The 17,416-nt window shown below is 43.7% G+C and overlaps 1 protein-coding gene across 1 annotated transcript in view; it reads right to left on the bottom strand.

Annotated features, from left to right (window-relative positions):
* CDAN1 (codanin 1) overlaps nt 1-17,416 on the bottom strand; it is a 205,490-nt gene that overhangs the window by 155,092 nt on the left and 32,982 nt on the right. The window lies entirely within an intron of this gene.

A 17,416-nucleotide genomic window follows, 5' to 3' on the forward strand; every position in this document is an offset into this window, starting at 1 on the left:
CATTTGCTTTCACAAAACGCTACTAGAAATAAACTCAGATTGTATAGGTCTACCAGTGTCTTGGTTGCCAACTGATGATAAACGAAACCTCACAGGATTACCTTCTCTACTTGAGCATATTAAGTCATTCTTGGGCAAATCACTTCATCTCCCTGTCCATCACTCCCCTTGTTTGCCATAATTGTGAGCATATACCAAGCACAAGGTCAATGACTGTTCATTTTATAGCTAGATTGTCAGACTCAAAAAGGTAGGGGCCCCAATCTCAAAGCTATTTATAAATGTAAGCTTGGATTACACGCACAAAAGCTGGTTTTTCATGGATAGGAGGATTTACGAGCATGAAGATTTTTGTGCTTGGAAATTGATTCATAGGGGGTGAATGCAGGTGGGCAGTGGTAGTTCCAGGTTTGGAATGTGCAGTAAGGTTATGTGCATCCACAAACGTACATGTTTAAAGGCATTCACTAACTCCTCTCCAACTCATTCCCACCCTGGATAAGGTTATGAATTCATTATTTTTTTTAAACAAATTTTTATTGTTTTTTTAGACACAAACATTAGTATCATTACAGTGCTCAGGCAGTCCTTCCCCCTTGTCCGTTCACAATTCTCAAAAGCAATACACGACAGCAGTTACAGGCAGTCCTTCCCCCTTGTCTGTTCACAATTCTCAAAAGCAATACGCGACAGCAGTTACAATCAGCAATACAGTTCTGCGTACCCCAGTAAACAGCCGGAGCTTTTACGTCCGGGCCTGAAGCCGATCTGCAACAGGTCGCTCATGGGCACACAACCCTCTCAGATAACCATTTAACTAATGTTCCCCCCTCTTACCCCCTCCCCCCCGCCCCGTTCCCGGTGTATCCTCCCGCTACTCCTATCCTCGAACCGCTCATGTATTGGGTCTCATCCATTATCTACAGTGTGCGTTACAGATCCGTGTCCGCCGGTCGGGCCGCACCCTCCGATTCTAGCTGTGTTGCCAGCGTCTGAACCAGTTCCTCCCATGCCCTGGCAGCATCTAGCGCCAGGGCATTATTCTGTCTCCTGGCTTGCCGCAAGCGGACCGATCCCTCGCTACTCGCCCATTTGAGAAAATCTGCTTAAACTTCTTAATACTAGGCCCCTCCTTCGCTTTCGAGTGCATCGTGATTTCTCAGCACTAAGCCCATATCTATAAATTTGCTAGTCACTTTCGTTTTGGGTGTATGGGGTGTATGGGGGAACCAGTGCAGCACACACACAGCCAAATCAAATTCCAAATTACGGTCCGTAACCACATTCAACAGTTCCCCCACCTCCGTCCAGTAACCCCCCAGTCTCATGCAACTCCACAACATATGCTTCAGATCCGCACCCACCTCCGCACATCTAGGGCACATGGCGTTGCTACCGCTGTAAAAGTCCAGGATCTTACCGGGTGTCAGATAAGCTCTATGTACTATGAAGAAATGCACCAGCTGAAACCTCGCGTTGCGGGTCCCCTTCCAAGCTCTGTGCAATATCTGCCCCCAAGTTGTTTCCGGTATGGGCCTCCCTACACTGTCCTCCCATTTCAAGCGCAGCGCATCTAGTGGTGTCAGCCCTTCCAACAACATTCTCGAATACAAACACGTAACCGCCTTAAGCGTTCCTCTCGCCATCACCACATACTGACATGCCATCGCCGTTTTTGGTTCCGGCAGGCCTTCCTGCCAATGTTTCTGTATCGCTCGCACCAGGGCTGCATGCACCAAAAATCCCCCCCTAGGGAGATCAAACCTATCCTGCAGCACTTGGTATGGTATTAACACTCCATCTTCATACAAGTCCCCAAGCACCGGAATCCCTGCCTGTTCCCAGTCCCACAGCGAGGACCAATAACCCCCGTGCGGCAGTGCCGTGAGCATTCCCAGTGGTATTTCCGGTGCATATGGGTGTTGCACCCCTGCCCTCCGTCGGCACCTGTTCCAACACTGTCGTAATGTCCTCTCTTCCTGGGTGAGATCGCTAAGTCCTATGCGCTGTTGCATGACTATAAAGGACAGGACATGCCGTGGTATCCCCCTACCTCTAACCAATTCAGGACCCCTGACCTCCATCGCCACCGCCTGCGTGAGTACCTGCAGCTGCGCCGCCAAATAGTACAACTCCATATCAGGGACCGCCAGTCCACCTTACACTCTCGTTCTCATCAACGTCTTGAGGGCCACTCTCCTCCTGCCCGTTCCCCATATGAACCCCACCATCATAGATTTGAAATTGGCAAACACCGAACACGGCACCCACACCTGCAGAGTCCTGATAAAATATAACAGTCGGTGCAAGGCCACCATTTTCAGTAATGCGATCCGCCCCATCACAGACAACGGCAACGTACTCCAAAAAGCCATGCTGCCCTTCAGGGCCCTCATACACCGTCCGATATTCCCCTCCAGCAGATCCTTATAGCTATGATAAATATGGACTCCGAGGTATTCTAGACGAGAAGGCTCCCAGCGTACCAATATCGGCAACTCCGGAGCCTCCAACCCCGGTAGCACAGGAAACAGGCACGTCTTCGACCAGTTGACTCGCAGTCCAGACACCTTACCAAACTCCGACAGCAGTTGTGGTCAGTGCCCCTCCGTGTCTGCCAAATACAACAACAAATCATCCGCATATAAAGATATACTCTGCCGCGACCCCCTGAAGGTCAGTCCCTCATACCATTGTCCCAGTCGGGCCTGCACCACCAGTGGCTCTATTGCCAACGCAAACAACAGCGGGGAGAGTGAACAACCTTGTCTCGTTCCGCGAGCGACCTCATATTGAGGCGCAACCAGTTGACCTACTCGCACTCTAGCGGTTGCGGATGTATACAGCACCGACGTCCACCGTACAAATCCCTCACCCAACCCGAATTTCCTCAAGGTGGCATACAGATATTGCCATTTAAGGCTATCGAACGCTTTCTCTATGTCCACAGAGAGAACCGCCGACCGGGAAGCCGCTCCAGAAGCCTCCTCCAGCACTCTCAACAGTCTCCTAATGTTAGCGGCTGTGTTTCGAGTAGGAATAAACCCTGCCTGATCCTCATGCACCAGCCCTGTCATATGATGCGCCAGCCGCGATGCCAACACCCGGCTTAGAATCTTGTAATCTGTCGTCAACATAGACAGTGGGCGGTACGCCGCCTTGTCCGTACTCACGCGGTCCGGCTTCTGCAGCGAAATTATGAGAGCCTCTCGCATTGTCCCAGGCAATTGACCCAATTCCCATGCTTTTGCATAAACTTCCACTAATTTCGGAGCCAGCAGGTCTATATAATGTAGGTAAAACTCAACCGGCAGTCCATCCCCCCCAGGAGTCTTATTCCTCGCCATCTGTTTAATAGCACCCCTGATCTCTTCAAGTGTGATACCCCTACCTAATTGCTGCGCCTGCTTTTCCTTCAATCGCGGGAGCGTCAAGTCCCCCAGAAATGCCTCCGCGCCATTGTTAGGAATTCACTCTTGATAACGACAGGAGTAAAACATTTTCCAAGGTAGCAAAATGCCACCCCTTCCAAAAAAAAAAAAAAAAAAAAAAGATGTGGATACAGGAAAAGGAGTTTCTCTAGATTTTTACATGAGCAAATATGCCTTTCTTATATTTGCTCCTGTGAGAATTGAACTAACAACAATTTGCCGAGGGGTATGTTTTTCAGGCCTACTACTGTGCAGTCTTAAATTCCTGAAACACATAAATATGCATTAATAAAAGGTCAGAGAATTGTAGGTGCACTTTCATGACTTTAAGAATGGAGCCCCTCATTTTTTTAAATATGTTGCAGTGAATGGTTTTACAGGGATAATCCATATTGATTTTTCTTTAAATACAGGCCTGCATCAGACATCTTTTATTAAATCATGCCTTAAAGAAATAGTATTAAAAGTTGCCTTTAAAGATTGAATGGTAGCTTAGTACTTTTTAGTATTTTTGTAAATCAAATTGCAAATCATTTTGGGGGATACTTTATTTTCAAAACAATTAAGAATCTTGCTACCACTCTGCTGCCTGTTTTTTCATATAATCAAGGAGCTTTCTGGGAGCACCACACCCAGTCACAAACTGTTATATTTTACAAATGTGCACATATTTAGTTCTGGCATGAGCCAAGTTGTTATATCCTAAGGTTTACATGTACATGTGAATCAGCCTAGGTCCTCCTAGCTGCTCAGCCAGAGTGAGAGATGGTGACGGAATGTTGGTGTGACTGTGATGAATGGAATGCCTGGGTGGCTGTGTGAATGAGTGGTGACAGTTGGAGATGGGCTGAGCAGCTAGGTAGGCTGCTCCTGGTGGGTCTGGCGTAGGGGATATTGGAGCTGGGTTAAGAGCTGTTACATGGCTGATCCTCGTTTGATACCTCTTGACATGGGTTAATAAAGAAGACTTTAAGAACGTACAACCTGGCTACCAGTGTCTTCATGTACTGAGTACAACACAAGTCCTTTTGTTTTTACAAACATAGATATAAAATATACTTTCAGCTATCCATCTTCATACATTAGTCTATTATTGTGTCACTCACATTTCTCTTCTACTACAGCATAGGTCAGTGGGTCAGCTCACTTCAGGCTTTAGCTATCCTCGTGGTTAGTGATGGCAGTCTACCCTTCAAGGAGCACATCCACATACAAAGTAGTTCCCTGAAGCGTTTGAGGACAACTATAGCAAGGTGTGCTTTTGTAAATCAAAGACATATTTGCTTTCAGCCAGTATTTCCTGTTTCAGCCTTATAAGGGCCTGGCAGCTTCACCAACACTGACCTTTCTGCAAATGCCCCGACAAAACCAGTATCAACAAAGCCAAAAGGCGGGTGACCAATGCTTGGGTTATTTTGGAACCACAAAGTTGTGCCTTCCTCTGGAAAGGTGAAAGCATCCCTTGATGCACTGCTATAAAATCCTACTGGGGATTGCCCAGCATTCCTCAAATAATTTCACATGAAAATTTGACTGTTCATATTCTCTGTTTATTTCATGATTCCTGCTTTTTTTCTTCTTAGTTTAAACGTTCTGAATATGCATATATTTACATCAGGTCAATCCAATGCATTTCGGTCGTTATGACCTTCATCTGGGACCATATGAGCTGAAAACAAGGCATAACAATATTCTGTATCAATAAATGAAATGATATTGTAGCGAATACAAAAAAACATGTATCATACATAATTGTCTGTACGCATCAAAACAGAGTGCAAACAAAATACTCAAGTTGTAATATCCCCCCAGTGAAAACATGTGCTCTGTGCTATTTAAAACCAAGAAAAACGCCAATACGGCACTCGTTTGAAGTGCTCCTTCTGCTGGTCAATGAAACCATCATACCGCTGTCTAAAGCAAAACAAGAGACAAGATCATGTCGAAAAACGCTTAGGCTGAAAACTTAAACCTCTAACTGTTTACAGGCTTTTAGCGAGTGCTAAGTTACTCACTTCGTGCACTCGAAACACGTCTATTTCATACTGTTCGCTCTTCCGTAATGTCGGTGCCGGCATTAGCGCGATGCCGGTCCTCTTACTACGCATTTCACAACCATCTGTGTTTTCGTTTTTGTGTTCATCGTTCTCATTGGTTAGGCACCCGATCACATGGTCGGGGCCACAGCCAATGGGAGCGACCGAATCCTCCCTGCTCGTGTTAGAACCTGCGTGTGTGCAATGTATGCGAACCAGTCAGAAATACAATCTGAGTTGACGAGTTTACTGACTGGGATTGTTTAGATAAATATTCCCTCTGCTTCGAACAATAACGTTTGGTTTAAAAAAAAAGAAAACCACAGACCTATGAACTATCCGGAACACGAATTTGACTACTCTGTGTACACCTTGCTTTCCCACGCCGCCGGACCTCCGGGATGTCGGCTGAAGGGCTGTGTTACTCGGCCAATGATATTAGGTAAGTGTACATAACGCAGCCGGCCCCTGAGGTTGTAGGCTCTATGCTGTGTCAATTCATGATTGTGCAATAAAGGTCTTGGAAAAGAAAAAAAAAAGAAATACAATCTGAGTTTACAGCTGAATGCCTTTCACTAGCATGCTTACTCTAACAGTAAAGGCTTTTCATTTATGAACCACACCGAATTCTAACATCTTATGACTACAGAGGTATGTCTTGCCTTAGCAGCAGACACTTCTCTTTCTGATAACCATACTAAACACTACAATTGGGTGCCAAAGGGTAAAGGTTTGTGCACAGGAAGCTGCGTCTGATGATCCAGTAGACAAAGTAACCAGGAAAACGTGTCTTTGTTCCTGTTAGGTCAGAAGTCTACACCAGGGGAAACACTAATGTTCACTCAGGTTATTGAGAAAAGCAAATGACTAGCTTTTGACATCAGCCTTTGTTGGGCAGCAGATGACAGCCATAACTGTGGGCCAGTGGGCCCTCATGCCCTGGTGCAGCTGTATGAATGCTAGCTACAACCCCCTGCATGTAATCTGCAAACGTCACAGCTCAGGCAAAAGCAGGCACTTTACAGGAGGCACGAGGGACATAAATGTCTTGCTTCACGCATTTCTTAACACAGTGAAATTTGCAAGATTCAATTTGTGATGGGATACAAGGCTCTCATTTAAAGCAAAAGTCAAGTTCTATACATTCAGGGAGCCGTCACTTTGCAAGTTCTACTTGTCTCAATCCTTGCATTGGGTGTACTGCAAATCCATCTGAAACACTGGTGTCTAAAAATGTATATAACCCCATATTGAGGTCGACAAATTACAACATATACAAATATTGCATCCTTTACATTACCCACGGCTACATTGCCAGGATAAGTTTATATTTGGCATTCTCTTTTAATGTTTTTATTGGCTTTTCATTCAGGAATACAAACACACTTAATTCAGCAGAACAAAAGAAGTGACCTGGGGCAACGAGATTCACCAACAGTCCATTTCACTTTGCACATTACCAACATTATATGAGGCATGTATAAATACTTTTAAATCTCCAATATGAACTACATCATCAGACCATCTTCCCTCTCAGAGGAGTCGCTTTGCTAGTTTGAGGGTCTTCCCCCAAGACACTATCCCAATGCATAATGAGCTTTTGGGGCAACCCCTCTTCTTAGCCATACCTCTTAGTGGCTCTACATCAGTCCATATAATCCACAGTGGGTATCACCACACTACCTCATAATCTGGCCACATGTTGAAGAGTCACCATGAGGTCAATCAATATCACAGAAGAGTTCCACATATTTTGTGGGCCCTATAACCCCAGTATTACAGTTTTGTTCTCTCCAATCACAGAGACACCAATAATTTCAGAAAGGTGGGCTCTAACCCCATCCCAAAATCGACTAAGCCTAGGGAATGGCCAAATGATGTGACAGACATCCACCACTTATCCACAGCCCCTGGCACATAGATATGGGTTATTTTTTTTTTACATTGTTCTAAAGCAAACCCTTGTATGATAAACTCGAGCCAAACGCTAGCATGGACGTACTTTTTTCTAGGATACTGGAGGCCCTCACCCATTCTCAATCTTCAAATGTTGCCAGATCGCCCTTTCATTGGATTTTCAATCCCTCCGGGACATCCTGTGGATTATTACCTAAATACATAGATATTAACAATATTGCTTATTGGATTCTTGTTTGGGCTGTCAGCCAGCAGTCTGCTCCCCATAGGTAAAGCAAACTGTCTTTGCTCAGGGATCTTGACATGGCGCAATAGCTCATGTACTTGTTGTAAGTACTCTATAACATATTCAAATGTCTTAAACCATGTTCAACTCTAGACATTCTCAGTTTGGAGATTCTCATTACATCCCACTTCTAAAAACCTCAAAGATCTTTCAAGTAGTCGATCAGCCAAATGGGAGAGAGCTCAGTTGATATCTTATTTCAACCCAATTTAGCGGTCATATCTTTACTACTTGATGTGTTATGGGAGTCTTGGAGGTTAACTTCTTGTCATACAAAGCAACCATGTATCAGTCCCAGGGCTCAGTGATCCACTCTCTGAGATGGCTCTTCTTACAATTTAAGTTTAAACTTGGGAGGGTGATCATTTTGTACAGAACAGCCGTCCCTTGAGCAAGAACTGAAGATTCTGCAAATGGGATACTCAAAGTACGGCCCGAGGGCCGCATGCGGGCCTCCTGACCTTTAATTGCGGCCCCCTGGTGAACAGCAGCACTGGGCTGTTGTTCACTTGACAGAGCAGGAACATTCAGAAAGCGATGTAACAGGCACACTTTATTTGCACATTAACTAAACTAAAGGTGGGAGGGAGGACACTAAAAGGGGTGTGGTCTAACGCGTGTATCTAGGAATCATTTCCAGGAGGTGTGGCCTATGTAATTTGGGGGGGTGCCCTTAAAGCATGTAAACTAAAGTCCTGCATGTTTTCCAGTGTGCAGTGCAACCAATAATTTAGTTCATCTCTGTAGGAAACTGAGTTTTTTGTTGCCGTAGCCCCCCACTTTTCAACTAATATTTGATGCAACTTTGACTGAAGTGCACTGGGTTCCTGCTAACCAGGTCCCCAGTGGCATTGTTCTTTTCCTAAAACTGTGCAGTTGTACCCCAATTGGCAATACCTTTAGCACTCTCTATAAGTTCCTAGTAAATGGTACCCTTTGTGCCTAGGGGTTGAGGCACTAAAGAGGGATCCCAAGAGCTGCAACACAATTTGTGCCACCCTAAGGGACTCTTCACTAAACTCATGCAAGACTGCCTTTGCAGGCTGCGAGTTTTGGTGCAGACAAAAATGAAAACACGACATGACACATATCTCTTCGCGATATGCCTTTACCACTGCAGGTAATATTAGTAAGTCACCCCTACAGCAGGCCTTACAGCCCTATGGCAGGGTGCCTTATATTACATATGAGGACATATCTGCATGAGCTTGTATGCCTCTGTGCTGGTCAGTTCCCTTACTGCCAGTACAAGTGGACAGGGAAGCCGTTTTAAAACATGTGCTGGACACTGGTGAAAACAAGTAGCCCAGGTACATCATGGTTTCACTGAAAATAGGGATATCTGGTATCAAACATCTCGTATTCACAAACCCACCGATTCCAGTGGTGGATTTGTCAATACATGCATCCAGAGGGCACCTTTGAGGGGTCACCTGAAAACCTACCAACCTCTGGTGTACTGACTGATAGGTTTTTGCCAGCCTGATGCCAGATAAGAGTTTCAAGGGTGAGGGCCTTTGCTCTCGAGAGGTCAGAAACAAAGCCTGCTCTGCAAGAGGGTGTTCACACCCCCTCCTACAGGATGATCTGCTGACTTGCATTCCCAGGCAGAGGAACTTTAAAGTAGCCACTGCCTTTGAAATACGAGTCTGGCTCCCCCACAGGAGAGGAAGCCAACCCCCTTTGCGCAGAGCCCTTTGGCACCTGGACAGGCAGGACAATTAGCTATATTAACACAAAAAGATGATGGACGGAAGGCTGAACATTGTCATTCAACCCTAGTCACAGATCTGGGTTAAATCCATTGTTTGTTTGATCACCATGCCACCCCAGTTAAGACCCAGCTATATGCAAATCAGTCCAGCACAAACTGCCATGCCAAGTCCTCCTTGGACCAGAAACCAAGCATCCCAGGATCAATTTGAGGGTTTCATCCGTTCATCAGCCAGGCTAGCTTGAATCCAGTAGAATAGAGAGCACAGGGCCCATGTCTGGGGACACCCTTGGCCACATAGAATACACAAGATGATGGACGGAGTGCTGAAACTTTTCAACCACTCACTCCCAGTCACAGATCTGGGATTAAGCCATCGTTTTTGATCACTATGCCAACCCAGGCAGGACTCAACCATATGCAAATTAGTCTTGATCTTGTTCCCGATGGACCAGTCCAGCCTGAACTGCCAGGCCAGGTCCTCCCTGGACTGGAAAACAAGCATCCTGGGTCCGGTTTCTGGGTATCACCCTGCATCAGCCAGGATAGCTTGAAACCAGTGGCATAGTGAGCACGGGACCCACATCTGTGTATACCCTTACCACTTAGGGTGACTATATTAACACAAAAAGATGATGAATGGAATGCTGAACATTGTCAAACACTCCCCCACAGTCACAGATCTGGGTTAAAACCATTGTTTTTTTGTTGGACAAACACTCATCTGGTCCCTCTTCCCCTCCATGTCCTCCATCCGAATCACCTGTGATGAACCTGCATTCACCTCCTACTGATCGGTGCACCTTTAGAATGGAGGTCGTCGGAGAGGAGAGTTTTAAAATGTAAATCTGCATTCTCTGACATCATACGCCCTCCTGGTCTTAAGCCCAGTGCTGCTGGACGCTGTGCCTGTGACTGGGCAGGATCTCCAGCAGTGAGAGAACACGGACCAAGTGGTATTTTGGAACAGGCACATGTTCTGTCTGCTGTAAAAATACCATAACTTTTGGGGTTTTAGATCACAAATGAAGTTTTTAAAAAAAAAAAATATTTCCCATTCCAGGCAGAAAAATCCTGGGGTAGAGGGTCTTTTTAAGCCCCACTGACAAACGCTCCAAGAAACTCACCCTGTGTTCAGCCTCAAGGCAATAGCCCTCAAACATGCTTCATTACCCACCCACAAACTGAAGGCGACCCAGCTCATAGTAGACACTATTAATAAATCAGGGGCCATATGTACAACCATTGGCCTTTGCGACTAGCAAATTGCGAAAAATTGGTAGTCGCAACTTGCGAGTCGCAAAAGTCATGTACAACTGTGTCAGAGACACTGTTAGCGATTCCCAATGGGGTCGCAAAATGCGAGGCTAATGAATATTAATGAGTCACTCGCAATTTGCGACCCCATTGGGTGGCTGGCCCTCCCAGGAATGGTGGCCTGCTGGGCTCAGTAGACCTCCATGTCTGGGACTGCTTTTCAGTAAAGCAGTTTTTTTGTTTTTTTAAATACAGTCCGTTTTCCTTAAAGGAAAACGGGATGCATTTTAAAAAAAAAAATTGTTTCATTTTTTAAGGGCAGCTAGTGGTCCCTGGGACCACTGCCTGCTCTTAAAAAATATTTTTAGAGCCAGTCACAAAGGGGAAGGGGTGCCCTGGGGAGCCCTTCCCATTTGCGACTCCATTGCCAACCTCTTGAAGAGGGCGGTAAATTGCGAGTGTTTTGCGACCACAAAACATTCATACATGGCTTGTGAGTTGCTATTAGAAAGGGAACGCCCCTTACTAATAGTGAGTCGTAAAACACTATTTTGTGAGTCACAATTTTAGCAAGTCGCAAAATAGTGTTAGTACATTGGCCATGTAGGTTTTTGCATGCATGCACAAACTGGTCGTACATCTGGCCCCAACATCCTGGAGAGCCAACATCCTGGAAAAAGTAAATACGCTTAGTAAAGTAAATTAAATTAAACATGAAATGTAAACAGGAGCTACCTTGCTGACATGGTTTGTCCAACCGGTTTGTACAGTCATTGTTCATAAATCTATTAACATTATCCCTATAAAGTTAAGGACAGACTATAGGGTCCACTAAGGACCCCTTTTATTGTAATCTTTCAACTAATGCCAGATCTCAGCCCGGCCCCACTTACAGCCCTGCCCTTAATATCATTCCCATAAACCCTTAACCTTCTACATTGAACTATTTACTCTAACCCTAAAACCCAAACCCTAATCCACGTACGTATTACCTCCTAGCACTGTACAAAAAACTATTATCCATAATATATTCATATAACTAATACAATGATAAATAAGGTGCTTCACAGGGAAACTGCAGTCCACAAAGGAATGGGATGACAATGAAATGGATGCAAACAAATGTTATGCTTTTGAGGGGAGCATATGAGTGCAAGGGGCACATACCAGATAAATGTAATTCATGGAGTTCAGGATTGGGAGGTGCTGAGCAGGAGGCAGAACTAAAAAGTTGCGAGCGAGACAGAGATTTGGACATTTAACACAATACGTTCAACGGGACAGGAACACAATGTTGGCATCAATTAAATCACCAAAACCGTGGTGAAGAAGGATAATCAGGACAAAGCTCATGACTAAATTTGTAGTTTATAAACTGGAGGACGAAGGTAAGTTCAGGACAAAGGAAAGTACATAGTAAATGCTGATTTTTGTGTAATCTTCAAGAAGGGGGATAAGGTGAACTATCCCATGGTGCCCCGTCACCAAACACAGGCCTGCATATTCCGAAATGGAGTTATAGCTTTTTGACTAAAGACTATTGCTTCTTTTTGAGGAGAAATATCAGTAAACGAGTGCAGGGGCTGCTTACAACAAAAAGCCCTAGTTACTCACAATATTCTTACATAAATCCTTAATAAAAACACTGTGGATATCTAAAGAGAAGCACGTTTTGTAGGGTAGTGTTTCAGGAGAGACCATAGTAGGCCAAAATTGTGCTTGCCTTTATGTGAATTGGGGTTTCTCTAGATTATCAAGAAGGCATTCGGAGTCCTACCATTGAGAAGATGATGGGTGACCAGCAGTCTTCCATTGAGGCTTGATTCTTAGCAAGGGGCAGGCAAGTTGATTTCTTAGATATTTGGATTTTATATATAGACAGCCAAATGCCCTATGTTAGAGATAGAGGCTGTGCTGTGATATCTAACATAAGTAGAATGTTTCCCATGGACATGAGCAACAGGATTTGTTGGAATATCTTCCCGAATTATTTATGGGGTTGCCTTCTTAATCCCTTTTCAGGTGAGACACACCCACTATCCTAATGCGTATTTGCTAGACCCTTTCCTAGCATCCTAAGGGGTGGGTGGGGTCGGAAGCCTCCTTCAAACCCCATCAGCTTGCAGGTGCCTTAGTGGACCCTAATCTGAATCATCCAGTAGAAGAAAAAGACACCCTTCCCAGAAGTTTCACATTTAGGTGACAGAGCTCCTCTGGGATATATACATAGCAAGCACGATTTTAGTGCTGAAAACAGGACAACAGACACAGAGACATGGCAATACAAATATCACTTGGCGTGTCACAAGAGCATGGGTGCAGGAAACCCATAGTGGAAATCCTTCAAATATGATACATTTTAAAAAACACTTTACATACACATTTGAGGAGGTACACCTACATCATTTAATTTCACATCATTGAAAAACTGTTCATTTTAAAAGCAGGTTGGTGAGTTCCATTGTTGAGAAATATGGCTGAAAGACAAAGGGGGTAGTCTTGGTGTATGACGTTATTCATATAGTCAAAGAATGTTTTGTTTTATCGGAGCTGCTTATACAGGCTATCAGGATAGACTTCACATATACGAGACGCTTGGAGTTCTAGCTGTGCCTCTAAGAGACACAGTGGGTGGACTCCTCGCTCTCTATCCCAAACAATTACTCTAGCGTTGAGTAGGAGTGGGAGGAAGCTTCCTCTCTGCTGCTTTCTGTTAGGCTCCGAGACATTTATTTATCTCATGCTAGGGCAGGAGGGCTGCAATAGTGATAAAACAAACATCATGAAGTTTTATCACAGGAGACATGTTAAAAATACTGGGCATCGCCTTTTCACATTTCACTGAAAGCCATGGTCCGCAAAATCGCGAGAGGCTGATGGGTCTGAATACAGCAGGCACTACAATGGTTGTTGAAAGAGGAAAACTTGTCACAGGGATTTCTCTTACATGTGGTGCCAACAGGTTAGGGTAGGGTGCCTCACTACTGGCGAAATGGGTCAGTTCAGTAAGCAGGTTCTTCATCTAATTGGAGGAAACTGAAAGCTGTTCGTCTAGCAGTCTTGACGTTGGATTCACAATGAATTAATCATCATGTTAAGATCCGCACAGACAACTGAGTAGTTACACCAATCATTAAGGTTGTTTTTGCGTTCGGCCTATAAATGTTCTTGCACAGGAGACTGGGCTACAGGCAGAAGCCAATCTATCTGTAAGGGCAGTGTTTCTGCCAGAGAAAGAGAAGAATTTGAGCAGTGTTTTCTCTGATGAACTCACTGTCATTGATGCAGAGTGTATGTGAGCAGTTTGTGAAGATTTGGCATGCCAGAGTTAAGGCTCTTTGCAAAAACTGCTGCCTTGTTTTTGTACAATTACTCCCTGCTCATATGTAATGTCATTCAAGGGGCCCAAACATTTTCTTCTGGTTTCCATGATCCTCAGTGTGTTACAAAATATCAGAGATGAAGGACAACCTAACACTTCTGCTAGTGGTTCCAGTCCAGAAACAACGTCCCTGGTTCCTTCAGGTCTTAATGTTAGCAATACAGCCTCACTGTGAAATTGTTGTTATCTCATCTACAGCTGGGGCCACGGCTATTAAATGGCTACATTCAGGAGCTAGGGGTTGTTCCTCTGAGGCAGAAGATTTAATTCAGTCTAGCTGTCCGTCTACATTAAAATCTTATTCACACCACTAGCAATAATTTGATAAGAGGTGTAGAGATAAAGAATCCTCTGTTTGATAGTAGAACCTATTAAAGTCTTGGATTATCCAAAGGATGGATTCACACGGAGGTTAGCAAACGCTACTCTGAGGTGGCAGCCCTGAGTAATTACCAGTGGCTAATATTAATTCAAGCATTCAATCCATCCTTTTTAGGTCTCGGGCCTGCGAAAGACTGCGTACATGCGCTGGCGAGATTTAATGACAGAGGGATTTTCACTAGTAAGGTTAAGCCCCGCCCCTCTTTTCCATTGGCTGGCGTCACCGTTCATGCTAAACGGTGGCCAGCCATTGGAGAAGAGGTCCCAGTGACGTTCTTCTTTCTCTTTAAGCCCTGTCCTTTTCAGACTGGGTTCCTTGACTTCCTGCTGGCGTAAAAGGTTTCTTATCTTCTTTATGGGTCCAGATGGCCCCATAAAGAAGATAAGGAACCTTTTACCACAGCAGGAAGTCGGGGCACCCAGTCTGAAAGGGACGGGGCTAAAAGAGACATTTCTTTCATGTTAGTATGATCGCGGCACCCGCGCTTTACCTTTAAAATGTTACAAGTAAAGAGGGGGTGCCGCGTTATACCAACATGAAAGAAATAGAAAAAATATATATTTCTTTCATTTTGGTATAATCGTGGCACCTGCGTTTTACTTGTAAAATTTTAAAAGTAAAGCCCGGGTGCCGCAATTATACCAAAATGAAGGAAATAGATGTTTTTCTATTTCTTTCATTTTGGTATAATCGCGGCACCCGCGCTTTACTTTTAAAATGTTACAAGTAAAGCGCAGGTGCCGCGATTATACCAAAATGAAAGAAATAGAAAAAACAACTATTTCTTTCATTTTGGTATAATCGTGGCACCGGCGTTTTACTTGTAATGATTAAGCGAGATACAGAAGATTTTATGTGTACCTCATTCAGATCAATCACCTCCATAATAAAGTAATATATTCATTTTGATTGCTGTGTATTAACCAAAAAAAAAAACATTACATGTGGGAAATGCTTTGCACTAACAGGTTTGAATAACATATTAATTGGTGATGTAAAACGCATGTTTAATCTATTTTGTGCATTTAAGTGGTGTAATAATGCATGTCTGTCATATTGTGTATTTGCATGTTGCTTTTCTGCTTTATTTTTAATGGCTTGCAGTGTGATGCTTTTCTGCTAGGTAACAGTTTTAAAGGGTAACTATTAGCATTGGTGGTTGGGGGGACAGAAAACACATATTTTATGTATTCACATTTTCTTTTTCTGTTTATCGTAGTTTTGGTGGGTTGCCAATTCCAATTCCTGGTTCTGCGCAGTAGAAAGGCTTACATCATTTTGCTGAGAGAAAGCTCGTTTATGCTGTCTTCACTGAAAAACATTTAGAAGCTTCAGCTAACTATGATTCGAGGCTACTTGATATGAATGTTGGTGAAGTGGCTGCAGGACAAAGTGATAACCACAAGAACAGTTGAATGTCTGCCAAGGACAAAAGCATGGTGCCTTTCAAAAAATGACCACATGGAAACAGCTGAATCACTGAAAATGAACATTTAAACAAAAAGGCCTAATGTCGAACAGGAACTGTCGAACGTTTATTTATCAGTTTGCAAACAAAGTTATTCACGTACATCCTGGAAGTTTGAGAAATGTATGAACAGTCGAATTTGTATCTGTCAGCTTTTAATCAGCAAGCTATTCATGGACATCCTGAAAATTAACAAATACATTGTGGATTAATGAACATCCTGGAAGCTAATAATTGCAATGTCATGACCAATCAGAGAATGGAAACCGGAAAGTGTTGAAACATTTGAGAGTAGTGAGCCAGTAAATTCAGTATAAATATCAGAGCAAAATTGGGGTTTAATGTCATTGGAGCTGAATGCAGAGAGAGATGCTTTTTGCACTGCAGCTGTTTGCAGAGATGCTGGGAGCCTGAAACTATGCCAGACTGCTTGCTGATAACCCCTGTAGGTTGGAGATTTCGTTGCGGGATCCCAAGCCTGGGTGAGAGACTGCGTCTGAGGAGACTTGGGTTAGTGAGTATAGCTGTGGGGTTTAGTGCTGGGTAGGCAGGTTTTAGTGTAAAAATCTTTAGAATGAAATGCACGTTTTAACTATGGTTTCTCTCATCTTTTCATGCAGAATTTCACTTTCAGTTGCATTGACCAAGGTTTGATGTTTTATTTTAGAGAATAATGAAATGAATGTGAACGTGAATTTTCTCTTTAGGATTAAACAGTTTTACTGGATTTATTGCCTGAATAAATAGCAATGCTCAGTGAGAATTAACACTGATAGAATAAATGCTAATTTTCTTTTATGCAAATTAATTACATAAAATCTTTTGAATAAAAATTAGATAAATGAAGAAGTAAAAGCTGGTCTTTGATTCTTCCTATGCCTAATTTTCATTCTAGTAGATCCATTGCCACTATGGTGGTGTGTCTGAATAATTAAATGTCTGAATAAAACCATGGTAAAATGTAAATAATCTGCAGGTGTAAATAATAATCAGTTAAATAGGTTTAGACGCTCCACCAAATGTTACAGCATTTCTCCAGTGTAATTCACCAGAATCCTTGAAGCCAAGTGTAAGTGAACAGGGTAAATGCGCAGTGTTATGGGCCCCACTGATGCATGGTTTGTGTTTTTTAAGGTTTCAGGGAAATGGTGAGTATTGATTAGAAATGATTTCTGGAGCCACGCTGTAGCAGTAACATTTTAAAAGTAAACCATGGGTGCCGCGATTATACCAAAATGAAAGAAATAGATGTTTTTGCTATTTCTTACATTTTGGGATAATCGCGGCACCCACGGTTTACTTTTAAAATGTTACAAGATAGGTTGTTAATATCCGGTGCCCCTGTGCTGCTCGTCATCGAAATCACCCATTCCTTCCGCCCAGCCATGCCCAAAGCCTCAAGAAAGAAGACATGCTTTGAAAGGAGGCCACTGCCAGCAACACGGAACAGTATGTTTTGTGTACACCGCAAGAGGGTCAAACAAGAGTTTGAATGAGTAAATGACTCTCTTTAAAGGATTCCCCTTCCCCTACAACGCTCACC

Source organism: Lissotriton helveticus, chromosome 9, assembly GCF_964261635.1.
Source record: "Lissotriton helveticus chromosome 9, aLisHel1.1, whole genome shotgun sequence".
Taxonomy (NCBI): domain Eukaryota; kingdom Metazoa; phylum Chordata; class Amphibia; order Caudata; family Salamandridae; genus Lissotriton; species Lissotriton helveticus.